This window comes from Aptenodytes forsteri, unplaced genomic scaffold (genome assembly GCF_000699145.1).
Source record: "Aptenodytes forsteri isolate BGI_AS27 unplaced genomic scaffold, ASM69914v1 Scaffold534, whole genome shotgun sequence".
Lineage (NCBI taxonomy): Eukaryota > Metazoa > Chordata > Aves > Sphenisciformes > Spheniscidae > Aptenodytes > Aptenodytes forsteri.
Genome location: NW_008795712.1, coordinates 801679 through 812639, shown reverse-complemented (window position 1 = coordinate 812639; position 10961 = coordinate 801679). Strand labels below are relative to the sequence as shown.

The following is a 10961-nucleotide window of genomic DNA, read 5'->3' as shown; positions in this document are numbered from 1 at the left end:
ATGAGGCCTGAGCTGTAAGAGGTTACCCAAACTATGCAGTAAGAGAACACAGCAGCTGTGATCTAAGCAGGAACAGATCAGCACCTGGCAGGTCTTCAGCAAACAAAATTCTTACCCAGCTAAGCAATACACGCAGGATATAAAGGAGAAGGCAGGTGAAGGCTGTATGGATCCTACGCCATGCAGATAACCCATGGTGCTTCTAACTCACAGAAGTTAGAAGGTAGCAGCACATCCCCTCCGGACAGCCGCTTCTTTCATGCTATCCAGAGACAAAAGGCTAAAGCAAGCTATTATCTTCAGAGGCTTGACAAAAGAGCAAGCCAAATCAACTAATGCTTTAGCGAGAGGTAATCCAATAGTTTCAGCTGAGCAATTGTTTGAACAGTCGCAGTGTTTTGGTACAAAGACAGGTTGAACATCAAAAATTCTGAAGTCCAGCCCAAGTAGATCTTAAGCAAATAGGAAACAAAACACTCCTTTTCCTTCACCGCCCTGGCAAGCCCAGACCCCCTTCCACAGCCCAACCAAGCAAGTGTGTCCGTGCCCCAGCCAAACCACAGTGCAAACAGAGCGGTGCTGCTCAGCGTGCCACTGCGCTGACTTCGTCACCTGAACCGATAACCCCCCAAGCTTGTCAAGACAAGTCGGTCGCTGTACGTGCTGTGTAAGGAGAATACATCAGTCACAGCTGGTAATTTGGGCACTGGAAGCAAGGAAACTCTTCGTGAGCTGGCTATAAATAGCAAAGGGACTGGGGATATTTTCTCCCTCTCGTGTACGCCTGCTCACCCTGCTATACAAACCCTTCGGAGCTTGTATCAGCCTGCTCTGATGCTCTCATGATTCAAAATAAGCAGGAGATGGAGGGGAAAGGGTTTGTTCAGGAGAGCCCAACAACCATAACTTTTATACCTTGGGGCAGGATATCCTGCAAGTAATGACATTCCTCAGTACTCAGCTGGAAAGCCCAGGGAAAGGCAGGTGTTTGTGGGAAAGGCACCGGGTGACTCAGCTCTTCACCCTCTCCTTTCTCCCCGTCAACATTTCAACAGCAGAACACGCTGGTGTTACAGGGGTGAGACACAGGGACTCGCTCAGTATGTTAAATGGAAAGTCAACAACCCAACCACCTCCGATTTTTAAGGATACTCATTTCTTCATCGTCATTATGTTCTGTTGTAAAAGTCACTTTACGATCTCAGCTAGTCTGGGATGCTGAGTTTCATCATCGCCTGGGAAGATGTTGTTGATAAACAATTATTAAGGAAAAAAAATAAAAAGAAAGAGGCTAACAGAAATCAGTGTTTCTCTTTTGGCCTCCAAAGGATCTTCTGCACTCAAACCTGTTTTAGACACAAGGGCTTTAGTTGGCGCAGTTTGCCTGTAGGTTGTGCACAGCACCCAAAGCACCGTGCCACAGCACTCCTTCGCTGCATGCCAGTAAAACACTGTGGCCTTCCAGTCAGGGGTTGTTTTCAGTTTCAGTATCACAGAACGAAGGGGAAAGAGGGGCTCGGTTTTCGGTACGGGCTGCCGTGGCCCCGAGGCTACGCCAGTACATCCACCCGTTCTCTGGCCCCAAGTCCAGCTGGTGTGATCCAGCCACTTTCGTGCTCTTAAAACTTTCACACCTTCCTGAACACAGTGGCTACATCCAACCTGCCTTGTGGGTTCAGTTCCTAGTTGTGCTGACTTCTGGCCCACGGCTGGGGATCGTGTGGGTCAATGGTAGCCGGCCGAGGCCACTGCTGGTGGGTTTCACCCTGGGCAAGCGAGTCCCGGTGCCCAGGAGCGTTTCCTTGCGCCCCAGTGACCAGGCTCCCAACCCTGAGCTGTGCATCTCGGAGCAGAGCCTGGCCTCAACAGCCCACAGCTGGGGAAGGATTGGGAATCCTGATGTTACACTAGTTCACAGCATTTAGTAACAAATAAATACCCATGAAACACATGGGAAAGGTTATTACTTCAGCATGTATAAAGGAGACATTGAAGTGACAGGGAACTTCACTGCCCACCTTTTGAGGGGATAATACAAACCAGCAGAACAGAAAGAAATCCAAAACATCCTTTACCAAAGCAGCAACAGAATCTTCTGTCAAAGGAGAGATTTCACAACAAGGATGTTTTTGGCATGGGTGGATTCATGGCAAAACAATGAAGCAATGCGAATGATATACGATCGTTTCTTTGCACAGAGTGCTGAAAAGCTTTCAAAAGCTTTATAAAATTAGAGCTGCTTATGTTTAACAGCTAAAATGAAAAGGTGGGGAGGGAGCGCTTCCCCCGTGCAGTTCTCTAGAAGCAGAGCTCATGATTGTACTCAGCTGGAAACACACTACTCGTCGAGCACTCTCGGCACCTTCCCTCCCACTGAGCTGTCGGCACAGGGGAAGCTCAGCAATTTGCAGAATTGGGTCCTTGCTTTTGTTCCTCTCGCCTCTCTCCCTCCCCACGTACTCTCCATCCTCCCTTTGACATACACAGATGGAAAGACTGACAATAACACACCAATTAGGTTATTTGAAGCCTTGCTACTAGCTACTCTAAATGCAGGCACATGAAGCAGCAGGATTCTGCTGGTGACATTTGGACCACAAATGAAGTCCCCAAGAGTAATAAACAATCAGGTAAAGAAATCTGGAAAGAAATTACCCAGCACACCTCGTCTTCTTGGACCCCATGAGATCCATATAAAATGTGTTAATGCATCTGATTATGATCTAAATTATGTACAGAGGCTCCTGCCGAGCACTCTGTGAAGTTTCTTTATTGTTAAGTTGGAAGCTGTTTAAGAATGGTCCAGTCATCATGTTTCAAATTAGATTTGGGGAAAAAAAATTTTCCTACTTTATTGCTGGCTCAGAACACAGGTTTGCGGGAGGAGGTCAATGTGCGGTTTTTCTCTGCTGAAGAAAGAGCAGGAGAAGTGGTAACAGAACAAAAGAAGAGTCAATTACCCATCCTTGTATCGTAACCTGAGCTGTGTGGATTTACTGTACGCAGACATGCCAGAAAATAACTGTAGTTTCAGCTGGCTTTCTCAATACCCAAAAGACGGGTATAAACACCAAGGTGTTCTCACGCACATGTTCCATGAACTATAAAACTTTGAAAGGAAGGGTTTCTGAAAATGAAGAGTTTGCTAAGAATGGCTTGCAAAATATCGCATGAAACTTTCCCCATGCCTGTAAGGGCTAGCTGAGCTGTCGTTTACTCTGCCAGCAAATCATTGTGTACCTTGGAGGCAGGTAAGAAAGCTGTTTTTCTCCCCAGTATGCCACACCAACATTGGAGCTTTTTAAAAAAAAAAAAAAAAAATACAGATACACACCTCCCAGGTATATATTCAATACACGCAAGTTTGGGAGAGTACCCACAGTTTTACGTGGCAGCCCTGACAACCCCACTTACGGTTAAAACTCCAGACCAACCCAACCAATGTTTTATCTTCTGCTGGCATCCAACCGAGCCTTCACTGCACTGATCAGCATCCCCTTTCCACCGCATTGCTGGTTTCCCAAGTTAGAAGCAGAGCCAAGGTCACCTTGCTCAGAAGAGCTGTTTTTTAAAAGGAAGGTCCCCATATATCAAAGGTCTTCCATCTATTACCTCTGCCCTTCCAAACACACAGCTGTAGCAACAACTGCATAAATTTGGGCCCTAAGCAGGGCCCTATGGAAGAGAGCTAGCATATAATAGCTCTTACATATTTATTTTGCTCTATACATACACTTTTTTTTATATATGCACCAGATAGCTATCTGCACCTCCTTCCTTCCTTTCAAGGTGCACAGCTCATCTTTGGTATAGGGCTTAATACTTCATATTCATCACTATAGCATCCAGCATAACAGGCATTTTAAGGTATCAACCACACCCAACCCCTCTGGTATGTCAAGACGGTCATTTGATATGCACAACAACTGTTGGACACATTTAATATTGCTCCACAGGATGACGTTAGAAGTTAAGCATTAGAAATCCACATTTAAAAGCAAGTCTTCCTTGCTCGGCGCATGTGCTAGAGCCCACGTTCGAGCAGCTTCGCTTCTACCTCCAAACACCTTGAGTTGGACAGCAAGGAAAAGAAAACGCCGAGACTGAGGCAGATGTTAAGCCTAATGTTGACCTGCGATGTCCCTGGCCTATCTTTCAGTGTTTGTTCCTGAAAACAACCAGGCAATTATGCCAGTGACCAACACTCCTGCCTGCAGTGAAATTCAGCGCAGACATAAAGACCGAACTCAGGAGTTAGCGACGCAAAACTCGGCCTGAGCCAGACCTTGTTATCAGCAGATCTGCAGGAAATTAGGGATCAGAACTACCATTTTTAGCCACCACGGAAATGTAGCGGTTTAAACACCGAAAAACGCTTTAATGTAGGATCACAGGCTGGATCCCAGCCAGCCAACAGCACTGCTTTAAAAGGAAGTCTTTATCTCTACGAAACACTTACTAAACAACATGCTAGGTGCTTGAAAATAAAGCCTTCACTAAACAACCAGATTTTAACCTGAAATTCTGCACATTGATATTCTCTTCTGCTGCAGGTAAGACCCGATTCCCTTACACAGCATGCTTATTTTCTCTCTTTCTCTCTTTTTAAGAAAAAAAAAAGAATTTTCTCTTTCAGTTTAACTTTGAGGCAAGATGGAAGACCATAGCCTGGCCTCAAAGACGTGAGAATTTTTTGAACTCAAAGTCAGCAGGCTCTCACAGGAGCTGAGCTCAAGGGCTGCTCCGGAATAAATTAAAAAGGATTTACTCTTTCACTTGAACAAGGCAGAAAAAAAACCCTTAGATGTACAGATATGTGGTTGGGGATGGGCAGACAGCTAACAGGTTAAAAATAATTAAAAAAAAAAAAAGGGGGGGGGGGGCAACTTCAGAGAGTGCCATTATGACTTGATTGCCACAATCCCACAAGCTAAACACTGCCCTGCATGGTTGGATTTCCTGGAGGAAATCACCAGCACAGTTGCTAAGTCTGCTGGAAGCGGTTCAACCCAAGTATATACAGAGCAGATGCTCCAAACATGACACAGAAGGACACAGCGCTCCTGGAGAAATCTTTTGACAGCAAGTCAAAACAGGGGCTTGAACTGGTCATGTGTTATTAGAGATGCAGCTGTGATTTTTTTCACAGATTAGTAGAGTTCAAGGCCAAAAGGGACCTTGAGAGCACCCAGTCTGCTTCTTGCTGTATCACGGGCCATTACATTTCATCCAACTTTTCCTAAGAGCAGGAGTTAGATCTGGCAGCCAAATCCCAGCCTGAATAACTGTGGCAGCTCCCAGTAACAATCCATGTGCTACTTCCACTCAAAAGCTCAGGCTGCCAGAGTAGCTTTGCATAGGATGCAACTGCCTCTTGGTGCCCTTGCGTCCCTCTGCCAGAAAACGCTGCTCCCTGGCAGAGGCAGAAGTGACTCCATGCTCCAGCCACTTTGCTTCATGCTTTTGCTTCATGCTTCACCTTTGCTCAAGCCCAAATTCATCAGCAGTTTTGACAATACTCTGGAGTTTGCCTGAAGGAGCTCAGCGCAGGGCACAAAATCTCATCCTCTGGCTTCATTACAGGAGTGAGAGGGAAAACTGGAGAAGGAGAAATGTGCTGCTGGCAGCAATCTCTAGCCTCTGCAGTGAGATTGCCCGTGGTTCCCGGTCAGCCACACAGCCCCGCAATAGCTGTGCATCAGCAGCCTGTAGACTAATCCTCACACAGTGAGCCTACCTTGGTTACAAAGCATTTTGGGACAAGAATCTGCCCAATGAATGATGCTAAAGAAGAAAAATTTTCAGATTGTGCAAGCAGTTTCAGAGCCCAACTGCCCCCGCTGAGCTGTGTGCGGGGATTCAGATCCTGAGGCACCCAGACACTGAGCCGGCGAGCTCAGACCATAAGTGACATTCAACACTGCTTTCAAAATCAGAATTTAAACTGCTGAAATCAGGACATTGTGAAACGCTGCTTCTTTGCCTGCAGTTCTGCCAACTGAATTTGGCTAAAACGTTCAGCAAATAATAGATGATTAAAAAAAAGAGTTGATGGCCAAAAAAATATGTAAGGGGCTTGATTAAGACTCCATGGGTGAGACTGTACTGGTGCTGCCCAACTTTTACAAGCTTTCTTCATCTCGCTGTTATTTTAACTTGACTATGGGGAGAAGGGACAGTGTTGCTATAAGAGTGCAGAGATTTTTTGGTAGACTGTTAAAATACAGCCAGGGAAGAAGCAATCTAATGCCCAGTGTGGAGTAGACTGACACTGCAGGGTTTGTTTGTGCTTTACCTTCTGCACCTTGGCTCAGACCTGTCCTGCATCACACATCGACTCCTTCACTACTCTTCTTCTTTCTCCCAATGTTGATCTCAAGGGTTCTTCTCCTGTTCAATATAAAAACACAAACAAAACCACATGTACTTAAGAAACATATTACCCATCACCTAGAGGCATTGTGCAAGAGAGGCTGCCTATTAGCACACTGCCTAAAAACACTCCTTCCAGTCCGTCTCCAAACAGATGAGAGATTCGTAAGTAGTCGGCCTTCTGCCTGAACGCCCCCATGGGCTTGACAATGGGGAGTATTGGAGGCTGGAGGACACTAGCTGAGGAGACAGGCACAGGATTAGGCCCAAGGCAAAGGATACCTCCTTGGTGCTATGATGCCCAGAGCAATGAGGCACATCCCGGTCTCCTGCATATTCCTCAGCACAGCAGAGACTCACAAAGGGAGTGCAGGGCATCTGTAATAAAAAGCAAACTGGCCAAAATTCCCCAAGCAAAGTTCTGATGACCTGGACTCCTGGTCCTGAGCCCCTTCTGTTGCAGGAGCACCAGGAAAATGAACTTCGAGCCTGCTCTACCCGAATTCGATTCTTTGGTTTACAAGGGCAGCACACGCACGGGGACAGCCGGGTCCAGAAGAAAGACGTGAGAGATGCTCTTGGTTGTCAGCCCTGCCACTGACTTGCTGAGTTACCTTCACTCCACCAAACCCCGGCTCATTACCTGAAGCCGGGGATGAGGATCCTCGGCTTTGTAATAGCTGGTACAATCTACAGCGGTAGAACCGCAGTGGCAAATGATCAGGATGCGTTACAAACACTGCTATTGATACCTCTCTCTAAACAAGACAACCTGGAGAAGGGATATCTCAAATCCTTTGTAGCTAAATGGGATGAGATGTGGGTCACCAGCTCTGCGCTCCATCAGCTCAAAGTCAGCTTGCAGGCGTTCTCAGCTCCCTTCACAGAAAACATTTCCACTACAACACCTGGCAACCGATAGCTCTCAAGTCACATGCATTTGACCATTTCCCACAAAAAATAAAATAAAATAATCAACTACATTGTTCCGTAAGTGCCAAGGTCAAAGAGGACCACTGCAAGCCATCCAGTCTGACCTGTTGCATGACACACCACGAGCTCCACCCACCAGTTCCAGCCTCAAGCCCAGTAACTCACAATGATTTTTCATCCAGCTTTTTCCCTAGCTCAAATCCTCTCTCAGACACGCTTCTGCTGCAAACAACTGCCCGATCTCGGCAGCTAAACATATAGAAACAAAATAAAATACCTTCTGCTAACCGAAGTCCAAGGCTGCAGGACTGTTGCTCAGCAGGTGATGCCTTTGCTGTAGGTGGCACTTCCTTTTGTTTCAGAACAAAAAGCGGCCGCGCATCAGGGCCATCCACATCCTGCCTTCACCCTCCTACACAGCCTTTTGGACAGTCACAGTTCTGGCAGCCAGTACAAGCAGAGTGTCCCAAGCCTCCCTCTTCCCACCCCTACTCTTACTAACGCATTCCATGCTCGCAGCCTTTCACACAGTCCCAGCTCCACTGCTGATCCCAGCAGGGAGCTGGTGCTGGTCCTCAGGGGCTGGTGCTGGGCTCTGGTGACAAGACTGGCAGCTGCTTATAAAGGCTGCCTCCATCTTTTTCACTCTGGCTAGCAAAATGCTTCCAAAGTGCCTCCATCTCTGGGCTACAAAGAAGGAAACATATTGTGAACGTAGCTCTTCTCTCTCTTGGCAGGCTGCAGGATGTGGCACGTTTCCATCTGCACGAGGCTACAAGATGTTTGCAGAAACGAGACCCCCCAGCCACGACCCCTCTACCCCTCACTCTTCCCCGGACTGCAAAGCTTTTTCCAGAGTTCTCCAGAAATCACAAGTGAAGATGTCACTCAACAGCCACAGATGAGGATGTAATTTCAACATGCCCTGCAAAATACATGCTTCAACGCCCACCTACACTATGCGAACCCAGCATCTGTACACAACCTTCACGGGGTCTTTGAGGTCTCGAAATGTTTTATTCCAAGCTTTGAATGAATGCATACAGTTTACAAAATAAAAATCCACACTGAAAAAAAATAATAATAATTTAACCGAAGTCGCAAATTATTCTGGGTCTCTGAAACTCCGGACACCTGGGGCAAAGGACCCAAGGAATCAGAGCATCTGGATATGGGATGCCCAAATCCGCATCAGCCAAACGAACCGCTCTCCTGAGAGCTTAGTTTTTTTTAAAAGCATAATTCTAATGTAAGCTCTGAAAAACATTAGGGTGCTCATGGGATAAATGCTACCTTATGATAAAAGCAAAGCCCCTTCTCTAATAAACACTGCGTAACTTATATAGTAAAAATTACAGCATATATTAATGACAGCGATCAGGATATAATATTAGCAGCAATAATAGTACACTAGCACAGGCTCACCCAAAAAGAAAGGCAGTTTCTCTCTACTCCCCAGCATAGAAGCGGTGGCAAGTAGCTGTTATGACTTCATTTTATTTTTTATTAGTTTTTACAAGCTAGCTATGCTGAAAGGTTGCACCAGTAATTTAAACTGCAGCTGTCAGCAGAAGTGAACAACATTGTGGGATATATTTTATTCTAGCTATTGCTTGGCTCCTTGGAGTGATTCAAGCAGCTTAAGGATTTTAGAGGTACTGTCACAACAGTATCTGGCCCTTAGCAAGCTGCCATTTAAAAAAAAAAAAAAAAAAGACCAAAAACCCCAGCCTTTAAAGAACTGGCTGGACCAGCAGAAGCTGTTCAAGAGTCAACAACTGCTGATTGCTACCAAATTGTTCCCTCGTGGGGATGTGCACTTTTATGATGTTATTCTCACTTGACAGAAGGGGAGGTGGCTCCGTAATACGTCGTAAATGCTGATTTTTGCAGCTCTGCCAAAACACAAGCACATACACATACATCATCGTGACTCTCCCTGCCATCGGTGGGAGCCAGCAGCGCTCTGGCACACATCTGCTGCGATGTGGCAACGCAGGCGACATGCTGCTTCACATCCCTCAGGCTAAAATCAAGCATGGTAGGGTGCAAGGGGCTCTCGGTGAGATGGAGTGCAGCGCGGGCTGGTGAAAGGACAGACTGATGGCACACATTGTAATTAGGCGTTGAATTTGCTTCTAAACAAGCCTCTCCTTTACCCTCATCCCTACGTACAAAAATTAGCTTCTCTGTAACGTGTGCTGTGATTGAAACATGGCTCATCGAGGTGCTGCTGGCACACACGAGGGACCCGGCAGAAGCAGGCTGGGGTGGTTGCCTGCTCCAGACCCGCTCCCAGGAGATGGAGAAGACACACCAAATATCCCCAGGGTATTTGTTTCGCCGTGCCCAGTGCTGCCCCATCAATTAAGGACAGGTAACACTGCTTCCCTGATGTGCCAGCCCCTGAATGGGATAAGCGGAAGACTGGAGCATGATGCGGCTGGCACAGGCCCAACCCAGGAAAGCCTCAAACAGTGCTGGCAAAAGGAGAAATGTTTTGAAGATTCCTGAGACAGCAGGCGTCTGCTTTTTGTCCAAGCACCACCCCAGGGTTCTGCTGGACTTTTCTCTGCGGGTGATCAAAAACCGATTTAATTTGCATCACCTGTTCCTTGAACTTGTACTCATGGACCAACGTGACCGCTTCTCCCCACTAGACCAAGCTGGTAGGAGATGCTGGTCTTCATCCTCACCCAGTTGCCCCGAGCACCATGGGGCTGGAGGGCAGAGAACATCCCACTGCTGAGACATCTGCTGGCTGCTTGCCTGGCAGAGGACTTGCTTCCAGATCTGATTATGAAAACTAACCTGGAAAAAGGGAAGGGAACGTTACTTTGTGGGAGGGCAGAACGAATGGGGGCATTCTTGGTCAAAGCAGTGTGTTGCTTTGGGCACCAGACAAATCGTATGACTGAATTCAAGTCCTGGTTCCCCACTGCTCCATGGGGTGCTGAGCTTTCCTGAGGTCCCAAAGTGCTACCCACACACCAGCAAGCCGTGAAATGCATGTGGGCCGCCTTACCGCACCTCTCAGGGTGCCTGCAGCGAGGGAGGGCTTCCAAGGCTGACAAACCTCTGCTGGAAGGGCACACGGGGCTGTGCTCTCATCTGCATCACAGATCCTGATTCAGCAGAAGGTAAAACCCAGCTGAACCCAGACCAAACCATGCTCAGGGCAGAGGTAGAGGCAGCCTCATTGCCTGCAGATCTCAGTTACCACCAAGTTGCAGCAAGAGCCCTACCTACATCGCCCGAGGCATAAGGCAGCGTTATTTAGTGCCTCAAAAGTGCCTCTATTGCAAAGGTGAGGTTTCTGCAGGAACCAATGCTCTAAAAAGAATTTGTTTGACCTGCACAGACAGAAGCCTTAAAACAGTATTAACAACCCCAAGTAGTTCTTGCACCAACAGCCTCAGCAACTCCACCGCCATCACCTCAGATGAAACCATCAAACACCATGATCCCCAGCTGAGATGACAGAATCACAGAATGGTTTGGGTTGGAAGGGACCTCGGGCTTAGTAGATGGGGTTTAATTAGCCTGATAATTTAATTTGATGTTAACCTGCTTTTTAAATTTTAAATGTTTATATGCTTTCATAGAATCACAGAATGGTTTGGGTGGGAAGGGACCTCTAAAGGTCATCTAGTCCA

At 47.0% G+C, this 10961-nt stretch overlaps 1 protein-coding gene across 4 annotated transcripts in view; it reads right to left on the bottom strand.

The window, feature by feature from the left end:
- EXTL3 (exostosin like glycosyltransferase 3) overlaps nucleotides 1–10961 on the bottom strand; it is a 139572-nt gene that overhangs the window by 62164 nt on the left and 66447 nt on the right. For all 4 annotated transcript variants that reach the window (XM_009283442.2, XM_009283439.2, XM_009283438.2 and 1 more), the window contains one exon: nucleotides 6296–6390. The gene's annotated coding sequence lies outside the window, so the exon portion shown is untranslated. The remainder of the gene's footprint in view (nucleotides 1–6295; nucleotides 6391–10961) is intronic.